General features: G+C 39.0%; 1 protein-coding gene and 1 non-coding gene across 4 annotated transcripts in view; one reads left to right on the forward strand and one right to left on the reverse strand.

Annotated features, from left to right (window-relative positions):
* ZFHX4 (zinc finger homeobox 4) overlaps positions 1–23,433 on the forward strand; it is a 179,376-nt gene that overhangs the window by 68,808 nt on the left and 87,135 nt on the right. The gene's annotated exons all lie outside the window — the stretch shown is intronic.
* TRNAS-AGA (transfer RNA serine (anticodon AGA)) lies at positions 10,675–10,747 on the reverse strand. The gene has a single exon. It is a non-coding gene; the product is annotated as a tRNA-Ser (tRNA).

Consider the following 23,433-nt stretch of genomic DNA (forward strand, 5'->3'; position numbering starts at 1 on the left):
GAAAATCTTAATCCACTTTTTCTTTCATGTAGGCATTTTTACTTAGAAATCTCAGTTCCTCTACTTCAACTCACGTAAAAGCTAAATTAATTTTTGTTGGTTGGAATTATTATCAGTTGTTGAATAATAAAATCAGAATACTTCACATCTCTATTGTGATGTAAAGTTGACAGATTGCTGTCTTCTGTTAGAGTCCAGGTAAGAAAAAAAAAAAACCTAGTAAAATGAACAGTATTAGAGAAAGACTTTGTCTGGAATGACCTGGAAAATTCAAAAGATCCAGGCTTTCTTTAAAATTGATGCCATGTGTACTCAGTTCAGTTCTGGACCATCGTGTTCCATGACTATTCAGTTTAGACTCTTTACCATGTCTATGTGATGTGCCATTTTCTGTTACTTATGATTTTCTTGAATTTAATGGAAATATTTCACAAAGTGCTAGTTTGGAGTCTTCTGACCTCAATTGTCTAGCAAAAAATTGATCTTTTCTATGACTGATCTTACCCAGTTGATTCTCTTTCAACCTCTAGATGAGTAGAATGATGTTATGTAGGACCAAGGGACATGATCAAGATCAAAAACTCTTAAGTTTCCCTGGAAGAATGACATCTGTCAATCTTCATTAATTGAGGCTCATTTTTTTTCTTGGTGAGATGCTTTAGGTGGCATCCTGTGTCCAGAACATTAAGAGTTACTTGACTAGCTACCTACTCATTTATCAGAAAGAGAGTGGAAAGTCACCATTCTTTATGAATATGGTAGAACTTCCGAGACTAGTTGGTTCTTCAGCCAAAAGTTTTAGAATTAAGGGCAGAGAGAAGCTGATTTAAAATTGTTACAATGCCTGTAACACTGATAAATGAAATAAATGAAATACAGTGTGATATAAATACATTATGCTATACAATTATTTTCCATTTTTACCAACTACATGTTGTTTATCTTATAGGTGTTTTGAGGATAGGCAAGGATTTATTGAGCTGAGTTAATTTCTAATTCAGTACAAATGAAATAATGTAAAGTTTTTGCTGTTTTTAAGATGTTTTGATAGATTGTTTAATTATATTGCAAAAGGTTGCTTGTACTAAAAATTATATATGCTTCCTCTACAGAGTCAGTAGCAAATGCGTTCTGTTTCTAAGCGATGCTGCATATCTGGAAGCTTGATAATCGCTGTTCATATTTTCTTACCAAACTGATAATGTGTTATTAATTCAGATTTTTAAAAAATAACCTTCTAAATCCCTATGTTTTGTCCTAGGTTTAAAGTTCTATGAGAACCAGACCACACATTCTTCTGCTCTTAGGCTGTGTTGTTTTCAGAGATGCTAACCTGTTAGTGATTAACCAAGATTAGGGGCTTGGATGCTTGTGGTTATCAGAGAGCTTTCCCTGAGGATGTCCGCAGTTCAAGGAAAATTTCTGCATGTATGTCGAGGAGGGGTTCTCTAACACCATATTGACTTTATGTAAAGACTCGTGTTTGTTTTGTGAGTGCTTAACAATGCTGTTGTATGATTGGAGCGAAAAATTTGACACCAGAGGGACATGGCCTGGACTTAAGATGCCAGACTGTGTTCTTTTCAACCTAAATGCAGTAAGAAGTAAATGTACCTTAGTGTACTCACAGTGAAAGAAGTCATATGCTGTCTCGTATCCTCGGAATCACTATGCAAAGGAGCAGGGTGTGTAGCTTGTATGAAAGAAATTCAGTTGCTTGCCACATTCACGCTTGTCTTTCTGCTTCCAAAATGCATCTTTATAATATCTCCTGCTTTTTAACTGCCTGCTCTATTTCCTAACTGTATTGTAACAGTCTGTGAGATGTTTTGATTTGTCTTGCTTTCCCATGACCCATAGTAATTAATAAGTCTTTCTCAAAAATAGAAATGAATGAATGAAAAAAAAAATCAGTGGTGGAACTGAGGTTCAAACTCAGATCTGAATCTAAATAGAGCCTTTTCCCTCCTTTACTGTAAGGACTCATTGAAGCCTTTCTCAACTTTATTTTTAAAATAAATGATAAAAATAGCAAAATAATGCATAGCCTTTCAAGAGAGTGAGTTACTTACTGTCACTTTTAAACCACTTTTCTCATACTTTTTTTATAACACTGAGGCAGGTGAGGCCAGGAGGTAAACAGTTGTATTGATTGGTAGGACTATGTGTTTATCTGCCCACATCACCCAGTTTTCTAGAGGAAGCTTTATGATGGGATTTCTTGTTTCCTCTTTGCAGTGCTTTTTGAGGCCCTTGGGACTCCAGCCGATATGTTCCTCCGACCCACATGCATTGGGGGCAGTGTGTTCACCCATCTGCTTATCTCTGTTCACTACCAGGTTAAGCCTTTCATTCCATCACCCATTGCTGAGAGGGCATCTCAGCCTAACTAATGTTTGTGCTAATATTTACAAAAAACTGACTTATATTTAGTTCTTTATATTTCCGTGAAAATCAAATGAGGTTTGGGGATAAGCTTAACCATGAATGGAAGTACATTAGACATAAAAGCCAAGAAAGAATAGAGTCAGATGGTGGCCTCCACTATCTCCCTTGGGTTTATACACTAGATGTCAGTAATTAATAAAGCCACCAGAATCCTTCTTGACACAGTGTTCTTGGCAATGGTTACCAGTTGGTTGAAGGGGCAGGCAAATTAAAACCTATTTGCCATCTATGTTTGTCTCTGGTATAGGTTCAGTTAATCCACAGCAAAACTATTTGCTTTCTTACCTCACTTTTAACAGAAGCTTTGAAACTAACTCTGAGGGAAATATGTGGGAAAGAAGGTAAGATAAAACTGTGATTTGCTATCTGCTGTTAGGTAGACACTTCGGCCATAAATTTATATCTTTATTTTTGTTTGTTTGTTTATATATGATATTAAACATTTCATTCTGGTTACAGTCTTGACTTAGAAAAGAAAGTGTCGGTGTGTTTATGTCTCTAACCTGCTTGTCCAGTTCTGATGATGAGTATTTTGAGACCTGAGTTCATCAAGAGTGGCCCTGCCAAGTGATGGGTATCCAAAGGTGGTCGTGGACCACCCGTGTGCTGAGAACAGATTATTATTGCTAGAAAGAAACTAGCCCTTAAGGAAAAAAAATGCTCAAACTGGTTAAAGCATCCCTTGCAATCCTTTCTGGCCATTCGGAGTCAATTTGGGGAAAGTTCTACAAAGCTTAGCGTTTTGACATTGTTATTCATAATTTTCAATTACCTTAATGAAGACAAGAGAAAGAAAAATGTCAGCTCATTCATAAATATTTAATCGTATTTAGTATGACTCTAAATTATGGTTTTAAAAAAAGTTGGCAATGACTTAAAAGAGTGGAAAACACTGCGTATAGCAGTACATATATATTTCATCTTTTGCTGTTTAAAAATATGTGGTTCCAGACAACTTTGGCAGTAACAGTTTTTTACCTAATTTTAGCTGCAAACCTTAGGCAGCGTAATTTAAGAAGGTGAAGCCTCTACGGTAACATGTATAATGAGTTCTTCGTGTCCTAAACTGATGTGGTTGATCTGCCACCACTAGTGCTTCTGCATTTAGCATTGTCCTGGCCGCTTGGAAAGGCTTCTGGGTTTATTTTTGTTTTTGTGTTGTTTTACGAGGTGTGTGTGCATGCGCGTGAGTGCATATGTGCACACGTGTACATTCTTTGTAAAGATGGAGTTGCATACAGGGTCTGCAGTAGTTTCCGTTAAAAACGATGTCGGTCTTTCCTCCTGAATTGGTTTATAAACTACATGTGTGTCCCCAAATCAACAGCATAGAGTAACAGCACTCGGGGCCTTCTTTGGAATTAAGTTGGACCAGCAGTTTCTTTTATCTTTTATCGGGGGCTCCCAGAAATCTGTCTTTACTGATTTACATTTTGGACTATACCCTCTGCCTCTGGTGCAAGATGCAACTTCATGAAACCTCCCTGTCCATTTGCTTTAGTCACGCTACCAGGCACCCGTCCAATTAGATAACTCTGTGTTCCCTACCTCCATTAGCAATTCACTTACTTTTAAAAATATTTACATTACACTAGGAATACTTGTTTCAAAAACTAATAAGAAACAGACAGCCAAGAGAAAAAAAGTCAGATACAGTATTAATAATTTCAAAATGTGCTGCTTCTCTTTCTCTGTCGTGTCCTCCGTCTCTCCACCTATGTCTTTTGGCCCTTCCATCTCTCTTTCCGTCTCTTTGTCTTTCTTCCTTTGGTCTGTCTGATTTGTTTCCTGTTCCTCTTCATGTCTCTGGATCTTTTCAATTCTTTGTCCTAGTTACCCTGTTTCTGCCCTAGGACATTTTTTATTTAAAAAAATGTATAAAGAAATTTTTCTGTAAGTTGGTAGTTAAGGCTTTGAAATCACATGGACACGGTATTGATTCTTGGCTCTCTCTGCTCCTTGTATTTCTGAGTGTGATTGCTGTAAGGTCTAAAACAGACAGAGTGCTATATATACCATCATTGGTGCTGTAGGAAATGTGAACAGTTATTCTTAGGAATATATGTGTTTGTATTTCTTTACATACTTCCCTGATTATTTTATGATAAATTTCTAGGAGGAGAATTGCTTCTTTATACGGCATGCATTTTAAACACACATTGCCACATTGCCCTCCAGGTGGCTTGGGTCTATTAATATTGCACAAGCAATTTTGGAAAATGTTTATACCCTGGCCAGCATTGCAAATTATTAGTCTTTTAAATATTTCCTCATAATAAATGAAGATATTTATTATTATTTACTTCCATTAATGATGAGGTCAAACTTTATATTCTTTAACGAATTGTATGTTCATATTCTTTTTGCATGCTTTTTCACTGATGTGTTTGCTTTTTTTTCTTATTGATGTATTGGAACTCTTTATACATTAAGGATACTAGCCCTTTGTTATATGTGATGTAAATATTTTACCCAGCATTTCTGCCTGTTTGTAATTTAATTTAGGGATGTTTTTATGCAGGGGTGTTTTAATTGTTATGTATACAAATCATCAGTATTTTACCATTTCTACCTTTTTAGATGTAAGTGTTAAAAAATATTTTTCTTTCCCTGAGGAATCCATATTGCTTTCTTCTTTTTGCATCTTCAGTCAAGTCTCCATTACCATAGGTTATGTACAAGGACAGGATGCCATAAATAATATAAAATCTTGATGAAACATTATTATACTCAATATATGTTACAAAATGGACTACATGCAAGCATATTGATGAAAAGCTAAACCTAGTGTTTGTGAGCTTAATTGGCACCCTGTGGATGCTGTCTGAAAGCCTGAACATTCTATTAAGTAACAGAAAACAGTATAGAAATTGCTTGATGAAAAGTTTGTAGAAATAGTCTGTTATTTTTTGTTATTAGTCCTGCTTGCTTTTTAAGCATCAGAACAGACCCTCTGCACCTTTAGTCTGTCTTTGAGCAAGTGTCATTTGTTGCATAGGTAAACCAGATCCTACAGCAGCTGCCACGTGGTTCAGCTTAGCATTATCAATGATCTCGTTCCTGTGAGCTAGTACAACAGAGCTCAGTCTCTTCTCTCTGTCACTTGACCTCACAGTAGCAGCACAGCCTACAGAGGCCACACCCTAATATTTCCATCCATTTAATTCCTCCGTGTCCCATGGCACTATTTTGATTAAGTTAGGCCACTGGAAGTGGCATCACGGTCAGATCCCTGGTGCAGGTTCACTCCGGGGTGGACGGCTGTCCCAATATTCAGTGATAGCCTTGTCTTTTGGGGGCCAGCATGGAAGGACTTTGTCGTGTCATTTTCCTCTTTCTCTTATTTTATATGGCTTAATGAACAGAATGAAGATCCAAGAGAAATTACTTTTGTTCTTCATTTAAATCATAAATTACCATTTTATATTAAAGTGTCATTTGTAGAGTGTCTCTCCTCCCACCCCCACTATTGAATACTTTCACTTTTCAAAATGCAAAGCATTACATGTCTTCACCTCTGCTCAACCCATGTTTTCATTAGCAAAAAATAGAAAGGGACTGGATTGGGGTTGGGATGGGTGAGTAGAAGCTCCTAGGTGGCAGAAGCAACAATGTAGCTTTTGTTGATTTTTAATGGAATTTCTAACTGTAGATACCTTGTAAGATACATTGTCCTAATTTGGGTTCATTTTAATTTCATACATGCATCTAACATCTATTACCATATTTTCAAACAGTCAAATTGCTCACATTCCAAACCGTCTCCTCTGTGCTGTCACCACCACCACCCTCTTGTTGCCGCATCATCTTCCTGTCAGTATCATTTTTGACTCCCAGGTTGCTCAGACCCAAATTTACCATTCAACTATAGCCACTGTATAGGTCCTTATGCACGCGTATTTCTGATTTTTTTTTTTTTTTTTTTTTGCTCCATAAATGTGCTTTCTTGTTTCCTTTGTGAAAAGAAGCAGGGTATAAATTGCCAAATTTTTTTAAATGGTTATTATGTCTATTACATACCCCCAAATTAATATCACATTTTCCTCTGCATTTACTTAATTGACCACAGCTTGCCTTAGTTTTCCAATAATGATGAAGGAATTTACCATGAGATATCCATACTTAATCAATACACATTATGGCCAACTCTTAACTCAGGACCATGAATAGCTGTCAAGCAGGGGTTTCCAGGCAGTGAGTTATCCGTCCTGGAAACCTTATTAAATGACATTACACACCAGAGGCACCAGGCTGGGCATGAACGATACAGCAGTGTACACAACCACATCTGTTCTCCTAGTCTAAAGTAGAAGCCAGACCAAAAAAGAAACAAAACAAAACAGAACAAAACAAAAATCGTTGCAACGCAGTGCGGCAGGCACTCTTAAAGAGTGTTGTGCTGGGGGAGGTGGGGAGCTGAGGTGGGGAGCTGGTGTCGGGGAGGAGAGTAAATGTGCAGATGTGAGACAGTGGAGGTCATCAGGGACCTGGAACTAGTTCACTGAGACTGGTCAGACACCATTTGAGAAGGCAGGTCTCTAGAGGTGGATTCAGCAGGACTTAGCACAGGGTTTTTTTCTGAGTGTGATGGGCAGTCATTGGAGGCTTTTAAGAAGAGGCGGGAGGGGGGACGCAGAGTGGGGCAGTGATGTGGTGAAATTTGCATTCTGGAAGAGCACAGGAAAGTGTCAGCACAGAGCAACATACCGCTGCACTGAAGTCCTGGCTCACTGCAAAAGAAGATCAGAGGTCTTTAAGCTCTTCCCAGGTTCTAAATCTGTCCTGCTTTCGTTTGCCCTTTACACTGCCTGGTGACACTAGCGGGCCCATCGCAGTAGTCCCTGTTTTACAAATTGGACATGAATGGAGTGCCGCGGGGCTCTTTGACTAGCTTAGGGGCATGAATGGTTTGTACCCAAGTCTGTCTCACTCGACACCATGGCCTCTCTACACCCCTGGCCTCCTGCGCCCCAACCTCTCTCCCTTGTTTGTGGATGAGATCCATGGTTCAGAGAGGGCAGTGTTTTGCTGAAGCTCATGCAGATAGCTGAGCAGGGCTTGGGCAAGAACACAGAACTCCAGATTCACAGGGAAGGCACGATGCGTGTCTCCTTATCGGAACAGACAGGATGTGAGGAGCCCAGGTGAGGAGAGATCAAAGATCAGGTGCCGGGGGTAGAACATTGAGGTGCACAGCGGAGGGAGTCCTGGAGCCCGAGCCACAGGCGACAGTGGACCAGTGACTTCTGACTGGTCACCAGAGAGGTCAGTTCATTTTAGATTCTGACCCAGATATTTCCATTCATGAAGTTTATTATCACAGTTAAGGGGCATAGTTTTCCTGTGGAACATCATTCATTCATTTAAAACAAATACATTCATCTCTTATTACGTGCCAGGAACTAGCTTGAGTGCTGAGGATGCAAAGGAGGGAACGCTGTCCCTTTTCTTCATGGAGCTTGGGTAGATGTACAAGTACATCAACAAGTAAATGACAGCACAATGTGCTGAGTGGGGAAACGGGTGTGAAAAATGCTCTCTGGGAGCACAGTGGACAGAGATGGTCACGGAGCCTTCGGGGGGGCTTGAGCCAGGCCACACTTAGTCTTAGTTGTATGAGGTGCATGAGAAATTACCAGGTAGAGTGGGGAAGATATTTCCAAATAGGAAAACATGGTGTGAGATACATAAATAAGTTATAAATTAAAAAGAGAAGACAAATGAGATTTTTATTGTGCCTTAATATCAAGCATCGGGGCAATTATGTCCCTCTCATCTATAATTAGGCTTTTAGGTAAATGTCATTTTGAAGAGTTTTATCATTTTTATGACTTCTGAGCTCCACACAGAGTCTGGTATTGGGGAGGCCTGTGACACCTTTACTGGTTTTGTCTGTTAACCACTTTTCCTAAACGTGAGCCATCCAGGCTTCAGTGTGACGTGCATCTGGGCATGTATTTTGAGGATAAACTTAAAAAAATCAGTTTTTCAGTGGTACAGTGCTGATTTGTGAATTAAATACTCTCCACAGAATAAAATTATTTCAAAAGTGACTTTAACAAATCTCTGTTTTTACTTAGGTGTTTATATTTTGAAAATTAAAAAATCCAATTTTGGTGAAAATCTGAAATTCCCCTCAGACCTCAAATGTTCAAAATCATTTTCCTTTTTGTTTATCTGATTTGGTGTTTCCACCCACTGCAGATGTTATTCCTTTATTTTTAAGACAAATTACTGTATTTGAGAGAAATGTTGAATGAGGTAACACATGAACAAAAATCTGTTCCCCCATTTGCGGTGCTGCGTAATCCTCTCTTGGACTTCATACCTGCTCGTTTTGGTTACCGCTTACCTAGGTAGTTTGTTAACTGAAACCCCTCCCAGGTGGGGTGGGCTGACTCTCAGCTTTTCACTTTCCTGGCATATACTGCAGTGATCTGTGTGGTCCTGCTGGTGAAGTCTCGGTGATGAACCGTTAAAGAAAAGGTCTGCCCCCAAGCCACGGAGTTGGTTGATGGCCAGGCAGTAATCCTGTACAATTAACTATCAAAGATTTGAGCACTACATTATTGTTAGAGATGGAAGTGTAGCTGTTTGGAAAAGCAGAGATGATTGATCATCTGGCTAAGTTTGGGTTTGGAGATACATTTCAATAGTTAAATTTATTCTTAATGACATTTAGGTATTTCAAACTTTTGTCATCTTGAGCTCTAATTTTGTTCATTTTATTCAATTCCAAGGTAAAAATTAGATTTTGTTTAATCTTTGCCAAAGATAGAAATGCTTCCTTTACAATATATGCTTCAAACCTCTCGTGGAATGAAATAGGATATGAATAAGCAAAATATCCTCCATGAGGATCGTTTGGAACTGTCATATTAGGTGGGGAAGTGACGTAAGTGATTATTTTTTAAGATCTGTTGTTCAAAGTTTTTATTTTTCAGCTATTTCTAGTGACAGAAACTATAAACATTCATTTTGTACCTTTTAAAATATCCTTTTGGCAATTCAAGCAATCACCCAGTCTACTGATAGGAATCTAAAGACTGTATGTTTTTTTGACTGTGCTCTATAATGCATATTGAGTTTGTTACATAAGGAAGGATTGCTTTCTCATTTTGACTGGTTTTTATTGTTTCTCTTAAGAGCTTTTTTTAAATTTCTAAAGATGCACTTAACGTTCAGCACGATAGGTAGCTATGCATACTCAGAGATCAGTATCTCAGCACCTTACCCAGTGAAACAGTATGTCAAGACTCTAGCTTTTGAGTGGATACACATTCATTTATTCATCCTTTCATTAATATTCCATCATCACTGAACACTCACCATGTGCTGACAGCAGGTTTGGCACTAAGGATAAAGGGTCAAACAGACAGATACTTACTTGCCTTCATGGAGCTTACAGTTTGGAAGTGAAGTTAAACACTTTAAAATCACATATCTGATAAACTGAGATACACTCTGTGAAAGAGATGTGTAAGCAAATGACTTTAATCCTCTATCCGGGAAGCTGGGGGAAGGTTTTCTGAATCAGAAAGGATCCCAGGCAGTTCAAAGTCAGCCTGGCTCTCAGTAGGGGACCTGGGTTGACTTCCTGGATTTTTGCAATATCGTCCCAGGGGTGTTTTGGAAATCCATGGAGATGATGTTGGTGATCACAGTAATAGATTTCTAAAGGCGTTTCCTAGGTGTGTCTCAGGTCGTGAGAGCTTCTGCTAGATTTCTGAGAGCTGACAGTCAGCTTTTCAGTGTCTTTTAGCTAATCTATTAGAACTGGTGTTACCACAGTATTTTTCTACCACTTTGAAAAATTATATCACAAAGCTTCCTCATGAAATGTGAGTTGCAGGGGCAAGACACTTGTAAGCAGGTGCATTTGTGCTGGTGAATTCACAGTGATGCCACACATGGATGCAAGCACATGCCTCCTTCATCACACACGTGGCCATGCCTCAGCTTCTCCAAGATGAAATATGAATTATTTTATTTTCCATTCCTTTGATTTTAATCTCTTCTTTTACAGTTAGGTCATTATATTGATTTGTTTGATTTCTGTGTGTAATGTTAATGGTAATGTTATATGTGATTTTATTTCACTATAGTAAAGGGGACATTATAAAAAGAGAGCTTTGGATCTGAAGAGATGAAAACTGCTGTTTGATTTATTTTTTAAAATTTATTTATTTTTGTTGGTAGGGAGGTAATTAGGTTTACTTTTTTTAATGGAGATACTGGGGATTGAACCCAGGACCTTGTGCATTCTAGGCATGCCCTCTACCACTGGGCTATACCCTCCCCCGAAAACTACCATTTTAAATAATACATGTGTTTTTAAATATAAGCAAATTGCTTTAACATTCAGACTGAAAAATCACTTGATTCTCTAACTTCGGAATGTTTCATCAGTAAAGCCCCTCGATTCTTAAATGAGACTCGAAAGCAAATGGTCTCCTTTTTGACTGCTTTCTGGCCTGATTTTTAGAGTCATCTCTTTGACTTCATAGACAGAAAGATGCCAAGGGAAACATGTTACAATAGATCATTTGGGAATATTTGCCCTCAGCTGTCTTGCTTGGGCTATTTAGTACTAATTTCACTGGATAGAATAGCCTAAAATTGAAAGGTCATTTGGAGAAAAATTACTTACAAATAAAATCAAGATTTTTAGAATGCTTTCTTGAAGTGGGTCTCCTCCTCTGGAGGACAGCCAGTCGTTCAATGAAAACACATTGAGATGCTTTACAAGAGTACTTTGTTTTAATAGATACCATCCTGAATGAGTAAGACACCATCCCTCTAGTGCTACAAAGAAAGGATGACTGGTTTCTGGTCCAGAACACCCAATTACATTCTTAGTATTTATAGAGATAGCTTCTTGGAGATTATAGGAAGTCTGAAGTCAGGAGAAAAGAAGCAGCTTTACCAAGAGGACTGTAATTATGCCTGTATTAGACATAGGAACTTCTAGTTGCAAATAAATATATACATGGATAGATAGATAGGTAGATAGATAGATAGATAGATAGATAGATAGATAGATAGATAGAAAGAATACAATTGAGATCACTAGGAATATAGGTAATAGTAAAAGTCCAGGAAGTCAGATTTGGGAAAAGAAATTAACATCTTTCTTGACTTTCCTGTTAACTTTTTGTGAACATCAAATGAGATGATATGTAAACAATATTTTGTAAGTTCCAAGTCTAAGGTGGTTTTTGTTCACAAGCTTTCAAATATCCATAATACTAGAATTAAGATGTGTTAACAAGAATTTATCAGGTGAAAGCTGGCAAGTTGGAAACATGTGATAAAACCAGATGTATTCGTTTTTCTCAGGGATGCTATAATCATAAATTTTGAATGATCAATTTTTATGCTATTTATTTGTGGAGGCTCAGATAAATATAGACAGGCCAATTTACATTTACCCCCCGGTCTCATCTTTTCGTTGTCTTTTCCAAGAAAGTCTACAATCTTCTTCCAAGATGCTGCCAGTTTGTAGTCCTCACTTGTACTGTGTCTAAAAATGTTTTCTCAAATAGCTGTAATTTTAAGCTTTCTACTCCTCCAACAGAATTAAAGTAGTTACCACTTCCAGATGAAGTCTATGTACCAATGAACATGAGGGAAGTGATGTTTGAAGGGCAAAGGGGTATTTTTTTTTCTCTGGAAATAGTATCACACAAGATCTGTCCTTGAAAATTTTCTGCTTAAGAGGTGCTGGATCTGAGGGTTTCTCGTGGCCCTCCTTTCTGTGTCTCTGGCCTCCTTATTAAACCTTGTTTTGCCCATGGTTTTTGTCCCCTGCAGACATCCCAATGGTAAGGATGAACAGCCCTTCTTGCTGCTTCTGCTTTGCTCTGTGCCACCTTCCCTTATCAGGGCCGGAGTGTTCCCCCTTTAACATAGGGGTCCTTCTGCCGCTCTGCTCTGTCTGGACCCACCTGTCACCACTAGTCACCTCCCAATCTATGGCTCAGAGTTTCCAGTGCCTGAGACGCTTCAGCCTCATGAGGACCTCAGATGGGAGAGGTAGCCATAGGCAGAACTCTTAACATTTGATGAATAAACTCAATAATGTGATTTATCAGTACATACAATAATGGTTGTAAATAAGCCAGTTTCTAAGGAAACCCATAAATACCCTACTCGATTGTTATTGAGGAAATGAAGTCAAAAGAAAAACTCCAAATCTTCTTTGGTTCTATCTAAGAAATACGGACTGTAAGCACTTTATACAAACTGCTGAAAACCTGTGTCCAAGTACAATTGATAAGGGTGATGATTATGCCTGTTGCAGACGCTCTGGTTTCAAAGTGATAATAGGGGGTGATTCCTCATTTAAACCTACATCTTAGCATATGAGTCCTGTTAATTTCTACATGTTTTTATTCCAGCAGCAGAACTTTATATTCATATGTTTCTATCATTTACTTCTCTCATTACGTGATTTGATGGCAATGTCTCAACAACAAAATGCAGGAAATACTGGGGCACGAAGAGTGCGTTAGGGGTTTTCTCTTAGCATTGGTCAGATCTTATAGATAAAGAGTTTAGGATTACGTATTTTCAGAAAGCGATATGGAGAAATGTAAAAGAGACAATGTTTGATAAGACATTTAAACAGTTTCTCAAAGGACATTGCCAATGCCACTGAGACTAATTCAACTGGGAAGGAGGTGACGGGGGAATAGTTAGTAACGTGTGTCCAGAAGTTGAGAGGTTTTGCTTGTTTATTTCTCTCTGCTGGTCAGTTCTCTAGTTCCGTAGACCAACGGGGTTTAACTGTGAAATTAAGAAGAGGTTTTTCTCACATTGAGATCTTCTCAACTGTCAGTGGATAATGAAGCATTAGAACAAGCTTAGCAAGGAAAGCCATGAAATCTCTGTCCTTGTGGCTCTTTGAAATCTTGGATGATTTAAGCAAAGCCTTAATCTAATCAGAGGCTTGCGTATAAAAGAGATGCCATTTGCTGCCTTTTTTAAATTGCCCATGTCTATTCACGTATAGAGGTACAGATTGCTCCAAAAAGACCAATACTCTAAAAGTTGTTTTGGTGGAGGGGGGTGGGTAACTAGGTTTATTTATGTATTTTTCTGATGGAGGCGCTGGGGATCAAACCCAGAACTTCATGCATGGTAGGCGCACACTCTACCACTGAGCTATACCCTCCTCCCTAAAAAGACCAACACTTTAATATCCAGCTCTGACCACATCCACTCCAGCTAGTCTTTTCAAAGGCAATGTCAGTTCGCCCCTATTTCTGACCATTAGTTTCAGGGTGCCACTCTTTTTTAACCTACTACCGGGATTATGAACTGTTTTTAGCTATATTATTAAAGCAAAAGTCGTTTCTTCCCCTGCTGTGACTTAAGCAGTATCTCGCTATTGTTCCAACTTTCTGGAATTCTGCACAATAGGCTCCAGACCTAGGTTAATTAACAACTCTGTTAACACCTCCTTGCCCTCAAGTGGTTCAAACACAGCCTGCTGCGACACGATTTCTTAAAAGGTGAGGACTAATGCCCCAGCTTTCAGTCACCATCTCAGAGGCCAGTTTTCAATCTCGTAAAAAGTTTAAGTTGAGGAAGCTCAATGTAGAAAGTCACGAGCTGTCATAAAATGCTATTCCGGATACAGTTGGTTGGAATTGCCTGGGCGCTCGGTAACCTACAATACAAGTTAATAGTAATTCCACCTCATTTGGTTGTGTTTAAGGTGCTTGAGAGTTATGCTTAATAGACCATAAAAGTTATACCTTAAGACACTACTTAAATGCAATAACAAGTCCTTGTACAAAGCTCTCCCAGAAACTACAATTTTGAAAAATCATTATGAATGTTAACTAAACCTCACATTTTTCTGTATGAAGCCTTTTTGAGTATATAAAATTTTAGATGTGCCAAAATTCTTAAAATGAATGAATCGTAGACCATAGTTTGGTCTATGCCCTCTTTCTGGTAATTTGGGTGGTGAATATTAAAATGTAGTTTTACTCAAATATTAGTATTTTATATGCAAAGGTTAATATGTCTTGAATGAAATGAAGTTGTCTTCTCTAATAAACAACCATAGAATATAATTCCAGCAGAAATCACCTCTAAGTGGCAGGGGACCAAAACCTGATGACAGTTTGATAGGTATCGTGATGTACGTGTTCTTGTATCATTACTAAATTTTCATGGGGTTAAGAGGAATTAAAAGACCAGAACTTAGACTGCTGCAAAAAGGGGAACAGAACAGATTATTCGCTGTCTGTTCCATTGCCAGGCACAGTGCCGCTAGGTACTGCACACTTGTTACTTGATTTAATTTTCAAAACCACCTAATGAGGCCATTATTATAGTCCTCAATAAAAAAGAAGAGAAAACTGAGGCTTAGTGGTTAAATAATTTACTTAAGGTCATATTGCTATTAATTGAAGAAGCACACCCAAACTTTAATCTACCCCACTTCACAAATCCATGCTTTAGTCTATATCATAACAGATATATGGCCTGACCATCGTTGAAATGCTAAGAGAAATCAGGAGAATCTTTCTAATGGGTCCTGTATCCCTCAGTGATAGAAAAAACAGCTAGAACATAAGCTGTATTAAGACAAGTATACATAAACAGTATGGCACTTTGAAAAATGATTAATTACATAACAGTAGGACTGCTGCATTTTTCTAGAAATCTTGTGGAACAAGTATTAAAAAAGACAGGATGAAAATTTATCATTTAGGTCAGTGGATGGCAAAGTTCTATTCAAATAATTGGGCTTTTGTTTAACTGGGCTTTTTTGGGTTTCAGTGTTTCTTTTCTCCAGCTTTCATGTGTTTGGCGGTGGAGACCTCTGAGCACTTAATCAGATCAACCTTTTTGTGTGGCCATCATATGAGTTAACAAATTATTCAAAATTTACTATCACTTGGATATTTAAAGTGATGCATAGCATGGCATATAAGTGCGGTTTTAATTTTTATCTCGCATGTGACTTAACTATATGAACAGTCTTTTCTATGAGGAAATATCCAATTTCAGTTATTGCTTGAAAAGTAAAAACACTTCATTTCTGTGGCCCTGGGCTGTGGATAATATTGAATACCTAGCTTATCGGTGATCAATAAGAGATATCTCGTGGGATTGGTAGACCTTACAAGGATTTCTAGATTTAAAATCATAATAGCAACTTTTCTAATTACTTTCCCCTTTTTTCTTTTCTGTACAGAATGGAGACTAGCAGGCAAAATAATGCTCAGAAGAATGTTTTGAGAGCAATTGATTTAAATATTAATCTATGGAAATATTTTCTAACAATTCTTTAAAAGTTCTTTTGGAATGTGCAAAAAGGTGTTTGTATTGCTTTCCAACTGCTAGTGAAAGGAACAATTTATTATCTCAGGAAAGTGGAATCTTTCCTTCCTCAAGAACGTGTTCTATTGGTCCAGCATAGTTTTGGGCACATGCCAGCTGTTTTATTAATGTGGTTTTCTTTCCCTTAACTAATATTCAGTTCCTCCCAGTCAAAACCCAGCAGAGACACTTCAGAGAATCAGAGTACCCTTGTTTCATTCTCTGTCTCTCATAAAGGGGTGTGTGTGTGTGTGTGTGAACACCATATAACCTGACATGGGCAGAGGAATCAGCACGTCCTAAGCTTGTGTCCCAGCTTTATTACCAAGTAGGTAACAGAAGTGTCTTAAGTTCATAGGAGCTCAGTTTCCTCAGCAGTAAAATGGAGACTGAATGAGGTGAAGTAAAAGCCCCGTACATCACCTTATATTTGTTCAGTGTAATTTAGCGCCAGCCCTTCCATTTTCTTACCTCTTGTATTAATAACATTTCTGGGTTGGGACAAATTCTTTAGGTTAGCCTTTTTATTTCCCTCAGTCTTGCCCTAATGACTGGGAAACACAGCTTGGGTCCTCCTGGCCCCTGGCTTCTTCATTCCCAAACCTCATATGCTTTTTTTTTTTTTTTAATTGAAGTATAGTCAGTTTACAATGTTGTGTCAGTTTCTGGTGTTCAGCACAATGTTTATTCGCCCAGAACTCATCTTTGCATGTTGCCAGGTAAAATTGCCATTCGTGGGTATCCAAGCCTTCTCAGAGACCTACTGCAAACAGACTGGGGAGAGAAAGAGAGGCCGCATTTATTAGATACCTGCACAGAGCTGTTTGTATGTGATTGCCTGACATAATCGTGTTAGACGTATGTGAGAAAGATAACATTAGCCATATTTAGAAAAGAAATTGAGCCTTTAAGGGATTAACTTCTAAAAGACAGAGAGCTAGTGAGAGAGAGAGCAAAAGTGAAAATTTGCGCTGTCTATAAAACTTTGCTCTTCCAAAATACAATATTGCTGTTGAAAGAGAACTCCTTTTTTAAATGGAAGCGCGTGGTTAGTCATCGGCCATGTTCTCTGGGCTCCGCATCTTGTAGAGATGGACTGAACATCCTGTCTGTGTGTAAACAAGTGCAACGAAAGGGAAAATACGTTAACACCGTAAAAGGGATTCAGATAAAATGCATTTTGGTTCAAAGGACGACAAGGATATTTCTGGTTGTTGCAGTCAAGAAAGTCTTTTTCATCGAGGTGATGTTTGAATTCAATAGAGGTGGAATTTGGATGTGTAAACCTTGGAAATTGGAAAGGGTAAACCATGGGGAGAGCATGAACAGGGGCACATAGATATGGGAGTCACTTGTAGGTATTTAATAAAAAGAGGTGAACAGTTTGGTTTTTCTGGCACCTGAGGGCAAGAAATGGAATCATCAGGAAAGGAATGTGAAACCGTGAATGATGCATTAAGGATGTGGGAATTTGATAAACACTAGGGTGACATTGATGGATTGTGACCACAGGATTGGCATAATATGATACAGGAATAATATTAGTGGTAATAAATAGTAACAATGCAGGTCATGATGCTAAGAATTCACCTTATGACTGTAGTCAAGCGAGCTCTTGGGATGATGACAGTAATTCCAGTGAGAAGCAAATGGCTTTGGGAGGGACAGTGGGAGCAGAGAGAAAGGTAGGGTTGAAGACAGTATTAGCACAGATAAATCCTTCCAACCTTTTAGATGCCTAGGACAGGGGAAAGGAAGGCATCTGAAATGGAAGGCATCTGAAATGACACCCACATTTCTGTTTTGTATCATAGTCAGAAACAGAGGGCACAGAGAGGGGGCAGAGGCAGGTGCAAAAAGAAAAATGACGGACTCATGTATGGATTGTAGATTTGGAAGAAAATGTGGAAATCCCATGAGGAGATGGATTTTGGTGGTTAGATGCGTGGTGTGGGTTTTGAGAGAAAGGTCACTGTTAGGAATTTTGATTTGTGAGTGATCTGCATCAAGGAGATGAAGTCACCTGTGAGAGAGAAGGAAGTGGTGGAGGAGAGATTTGCCGCTGAAAGAGAGAGCACCTGTGAAAACTCTAGGTTTATGTATTAAGGTAAAGGAAATGAGATGGCAAAACAGAAGCAACCAGAAGGATGGGAGCTTAGAGAGCTTTTCACTGAAGTCAAAAGTAGAAGGGATTTCAGGAAAGAGGAGGCGGCCAGCAGTGTCAGATACTGTGGGAAAACCCGGGGAGGAGGGCAGTGAGAATAATGTCTCCCCAAATCCTTGCTATCATACATGGAGAATGACCCTGTTTTCATATTGGTGATGTGATCGCATGTGCCTTGCATGATTTTCTCTGTCACTTTAGAATTTGAGAAGTTTTCCTTTGAATCCACTTTACTTGACTCCACTTTTGGAGTCAGAGGTTCTCTTGACTTCATTCTCTTGGCAAATGATCATGCGTATCAGTGTTTACTGACTATAAGTGAGCAGAGCAAACATCTGAAAAGTTGTTATTTAAGTAGCACCAACAAAGCTTAACATTTTACAAAGATCACAGTTTCTCCTGTCATCTTATTCAGTATTCTAGGATTGTTTATTTGTTTTCAAACTACTTCTTAACAGTAGAGCTATTTATGGAATCAAAACTGGAGTGAGAAGCCTGTTGAGTGGGGGTTTTGGCCTCTTGCTACTGTCTCAGCTCTGTGAGCTGATGCTTATTCTCAAGGTTGATTCTGAGAAGCAAACATATATATATATATGATTTTAAAAAAATCACCATTCTACCAGGCAAATGGGAATTTCTAGCTTTTCACAACTCTTTTTAAAACTTCCTTGGACCTGAGTTCATGCAGGTTCTATTAAGAATATCATTGTTGTAAAGCAAATATATTTTGCTGTAAATAATCACCTCTATTTAGGCATCTCCCAGGTATCTCAAATGTAGGATGTCTGAAGTATAGCACATCCCTGTCTCCAACCCGCTCTCTATATGGCATCTCCCATCTCTGTTCATGGTAGCCTCCTCCATTCACTTGCTCAAGCTAGAAAGAAACCAGGAGTTATTTTTATTCTTTCTATTGTCCTCTGTATTCAGTCTTTCAGTCAAGAAGTTCCATCAAATCTTTTGTCTTGATTGACTCGTCAGTCTGTTGGGTACTTCTGCTCTCTTGCCTGCCACTAGTTGTGCCTCACAGTTATTCTTTCTAGCTATATTTTTTAGCACATTGCTACCTGCTGGGCATTATTCAGGTACTGGAGATCAAACAGTGAATGAGAAAGACTCATTCCATGCCTTCATGAAGCTTGCAGTGTGGTGGTGAAGACAGATACTGGTCAATCAATGATATTAATATTTAATTATTGATGGGATAAATGTTCCAAAGAAACACTACCAAGTACAATAGGTAGAGATATAAAGACAGATTTCTTAGGAAAAAGAAAAGACTCTTAAGCCAAAAAGCTGTGACTTAGAGGATGAATGGGAGGAAGACAAAGTGGAGAAGGAGAGCACTGAAGGCTGAGGGAGTTCTGGAAGCGTAACCCTCGGAATAAACCTTTCTTGGAAGATCTGAAATCAGGATGGTTGGAGTAAAGTGAGCAAGTGAGGAAGATGAATGAACCAACGCTACAATTGAGTTGAAGCCATGTCGTGCAGGGCCCTTGAGTGTGAGGACCATGTACTTCATCTTCAAAGCTGAAATATTTTTAAAGTGAAGGGGCAATTGGCATTAAACCAGAAGTGATCTGGGAAGGCCTGGCCATATGGTCATCCTAGAGTCATGTTCATGATTTTAGGTTTTATCCTAAGAGAAAAGGAAAACCATTGAAGGGTATTAACTAGGGGTGTGAATTTATCAGGTTATCTTCTCAAATAAGATTTTCTTCCATCACCCCTACCCTGTCTGCCTACTTTGTCCTGTTTTCTTTTCTTTCAGAGGCCCTATCATTACCTGAATTTATATATTTATTTGTTTGTTGTATTTCTTCTTTTGCTTCTTGGCTTTAGGCTCTGTGAGGGCAGGGGCTTTGTTTTATTCACTGCTGCAGTTCCAGCACCTAGAACAGTGCACGGCATGTAACAGATGTTTTCTCAATTGTTAAATGAGTAAATCAGAGTCCAAGTGCTCTTTCAAGACACTGTGGTTACTGCCTGAACTGAACTGAAGGAGTAAGAGTTGTTGGCGTGAGACGTGGTGACAGGTAGAAGAGCTGATAGATGGAGAACTAGTTAGGAGATGTGCTTAGGATGGAGTGATCATTGAGATGTAGTTGGTAAGGAAGAAGCAGCACCAAAGGTGACTTCCAGACTTCTGGAATGAGCCACTGGGTGAATTTGAAATGCCACCAATGGAAATTCTTGGGGAAGGATATGGTCTAATGGTGAAGACTGCAGGGTTCAGCCTGACTGCCTCTCTCTGGCACTATGACCTTGGGCAAATTGGTTCATTTCTGCATGCCTCAATTCCCACATCTGTACGAAGGGGGCTAAGACTAGTTCCCACTCTGGAGGCCATACTGTGGGGACTGAATAAGAGAACGTACGTAAGGCATTTAGAATAGCGTTTAGTACATAAGAAAGTACTCAGTGGAAGTTAGTGTGGGAAAGAACAGAGGACAAGTGCCAAGGGGCATCAGCTCAGTGTTCTGGGTGTTGAGGTTTGGTTGCTGTGAGACGTCCAAGTGGATGTGCCAAGGTGGCGCCTGTAGGAAGTGAACTTAGATCTCAGAAGAAAGGCCCACGTCAGAGAGAGAAACCTGGGAGTCACCTGAATGCAAGGCCCACACTTGGGGGACACACACCCATGATGGGGGGCAAGGGGGACGGAGAGAGAGAGTCAGAAGAATGAGGGCAAAAGCCAGCCAGCCACGTGGGCGCCTCCCTTCATGCCCTGGCCACACCACCAGGGGGCCCTTCCAACCTGCTGGGGCCTCTGAGGCCTTTCTGAGCGTGAAGACTAAGCCCGTCTCGCTCCCACTGCACGTCTCTCAGTGCTGCCCAGGCCTTCCAGTTCTGAGCCCAGCCTCAGGCCTTCTCCATAAGAGCAGCAGACAGGCCACTCTCTGTTCCCTTCAGGCGTGACACATGCTGTTCCATCTGCCCTGGCTGCCCTTCCAGCGGCGGTCCCCAGGGCTCATTGTGGTGGACCCAATGGAGGTGCCTGGCAGCTCCTCCTGCGGACTCTCCGCATTTTCCCCAGGGAGACACCTTCTCACCTCAGGCTGTATCTGTTCATTTTGTGTTTCTCAGGCCACGAGCTCCCTGAGGGAATCCTGTACCCCCTCGGGGCCTTAGTGCCTTGTCCCATGCTCGCCACAGTGCACACATCAGGTTTGTGGAATTAAAACACGGCTCAAAAGTGGATCCCACTAACTTCTCAAACTCCATAGAACCATTTCACACTCACTCAGACAATCCAGAAAAAGTTTATCGTAAGGAAGATCCAAATTCAGAAATACTGTATCCAGACTGTATTCATATATAGTCACCACAAATTCGGGTCAAACTAAGGGGTGGGCTGAATTGGCTCCCAGAGTGAGTCGATGATTTTAGATGTCACAGAATTATTAAAATCTGCAAATTATATACATCTGTAAATAGTAAATTTTTTGTATCATCCTATTTAGCAACTGGATTCAGTTCTGAGTTTAAGATTTACCTATTATATGTAGCTTCATTTACATGGACTCAATTCTTAAGTGCATGCTTAACTCTTGCACCTGGACAGGTGTTTTGTAGGTGAGAAGCAGTCCTTCTCCTCTTGGTATCTTCGGGGGTGATATAAAAACCATAGGGGACTGAAGCCTTCATATTCTGTAGCTCTTTAACCCAGGAAGATGAGTTTCACCTTAATATTTGGCTTTGAAATGATCTATGTGGGGCTATTACTTCACTGCTTTTTAGAAAACTTGGATTTAAAAAAAAAACTAACTGAGTGGCTCCATTTGGTTACCTAATTTATTTCATCTAGACCTCTAAATTTATATCCTTTGCTCCGGGTTAGAAATGACATTTAGAACTTCTATTGAGGACTTAGAGGAAAATTATACCCCTCTTTTTCAGGCGCATCGTTTTGGGCTTAATAAGTAGAAAAGCATAATGGTAAAAAAAAAAAGATAGTTTTATCTGTGAGACATGACAGCATCAGCTCTTCAGCCAAACCAGGAATTTTCCTATCCCTTCCAAAGCGACCCATTTTTGGACCTGAATGAATGAAAACACTGGTTGTTTGGCTTTCCCTACTCTGGAGTCTGGTCCAAATTCTGGGCTCAGAAGTTTCTCATCTGAGAATCATCAGATAATGATGAGTCATTATCATTACAGTGATGAGCGCTATTATGGCATTCAGGGCCCCGAGTCTGAAACGGCAGGTATTTGGTGTAACGCGTTTGTTATTGTGAATCATGGCGGGTGACGATGAGATTACTGGGCGAAAAATATTTTGAAGTGGTATCATATGTTCATCAGGAAGAAATGGGTGATTCTGGTAATTGAATTTGCCCAGGTTTGTAAATCTTTTCCCATCCATTTCATTCAGATTTAAAAATAGATGTTATTAAGTTCCATGACTAATTCTAGCCATATTGGCGGATAGAAATCTATCTGTCGTGATTCAGGTTTACTCTATTTTATATCTCTGAGACAATTCTTCAACTTCATTCTCACTTCTGAATCTTAAATAAACTGTTTTGCTTTTGCTATTTTGCCATGAAGTGGAAGAATGAGAAATTATGTATAATCTTTCCAAGGGACACATACAAAAAATATACTGTAAGTTGTAAGGGAAATTCTTCAAAGCAAATGATCTCAAAATAGTGTGCTTTCTCATAAATACCAGAATTTCAACTCATGAATTTTTTAAAAGAAATACGATTTTCCTGACTTTTACATACTTAATTATATATATATATATTTATAAAACATATTCAGGTCTGTGTAGTATTTTAGAACTTTGAAAATTTTTTTACAAAACAATCAATTCTAAAAGATCTGTAGTGGGCTGAGTACTTGATCCAAATAGCTAAAAACTTATTTTAGTGTTATATTAAGCATACTAACAAATTACCTAAAAACTTCTACTTTTTTACATCTGCAAAAGATTATCAGTAACAGTGGCAGCCGATTTCATCCAGAAATAATAAAAACATTTGCCTGATTGAAAAGATATCAGGCAAAACTGGATGTTTCCAGCCAGAGTTCTGTATTATGGGGAGATAGGAAATAATCTTAATATTGATGAGCACTGCCTAGAAGGCAAAGTCCCAGGCTGTGAGAATATGAATAGGTGTGTTGAATAGATAAGGATGTGAAAAATGTGAGGATATTTATATTTAAATGCAAAAATCCATGCAAGAATCCAGCTGCTTGATAACTTACTAGATGAATTTGCTATTAATATTCTTCCCTAAACCACTAATGAGAAATGCTTTTTTTTTCTTTTCTTTTTTTTTTTAAGATTTAAGATTGTGTAAATGCTTTGTACCAAAAACTGATGGAAGTAATTGGTAAACTACTTAATCAAGTCCCACTTGGAAGCGAATGGGAGCTGTAGGGTAGAAAATGTAGTCTGGGTAAGTAACCCAACAAGTCAGCAGAGTTCTCTTTACAGAAAGAAACAAAGATAGCAGTAATTAATGACCCTGACT

This window comes from Camelus bactrianus, chromosome 29 (assembly GCF_048773025.1).
Source record: "Camelus bactrianus isolate YW-2024 breed Bactrian camel chromosome 29, ASM4877302v1, whole genome shotgun sequence".
Taxonomy (NCBI): Eukaryota; Metazoa; Chordata; class Mammalia; order Artiodactyla; family Camelidae; genus Camelus; species Camelus bactrianus.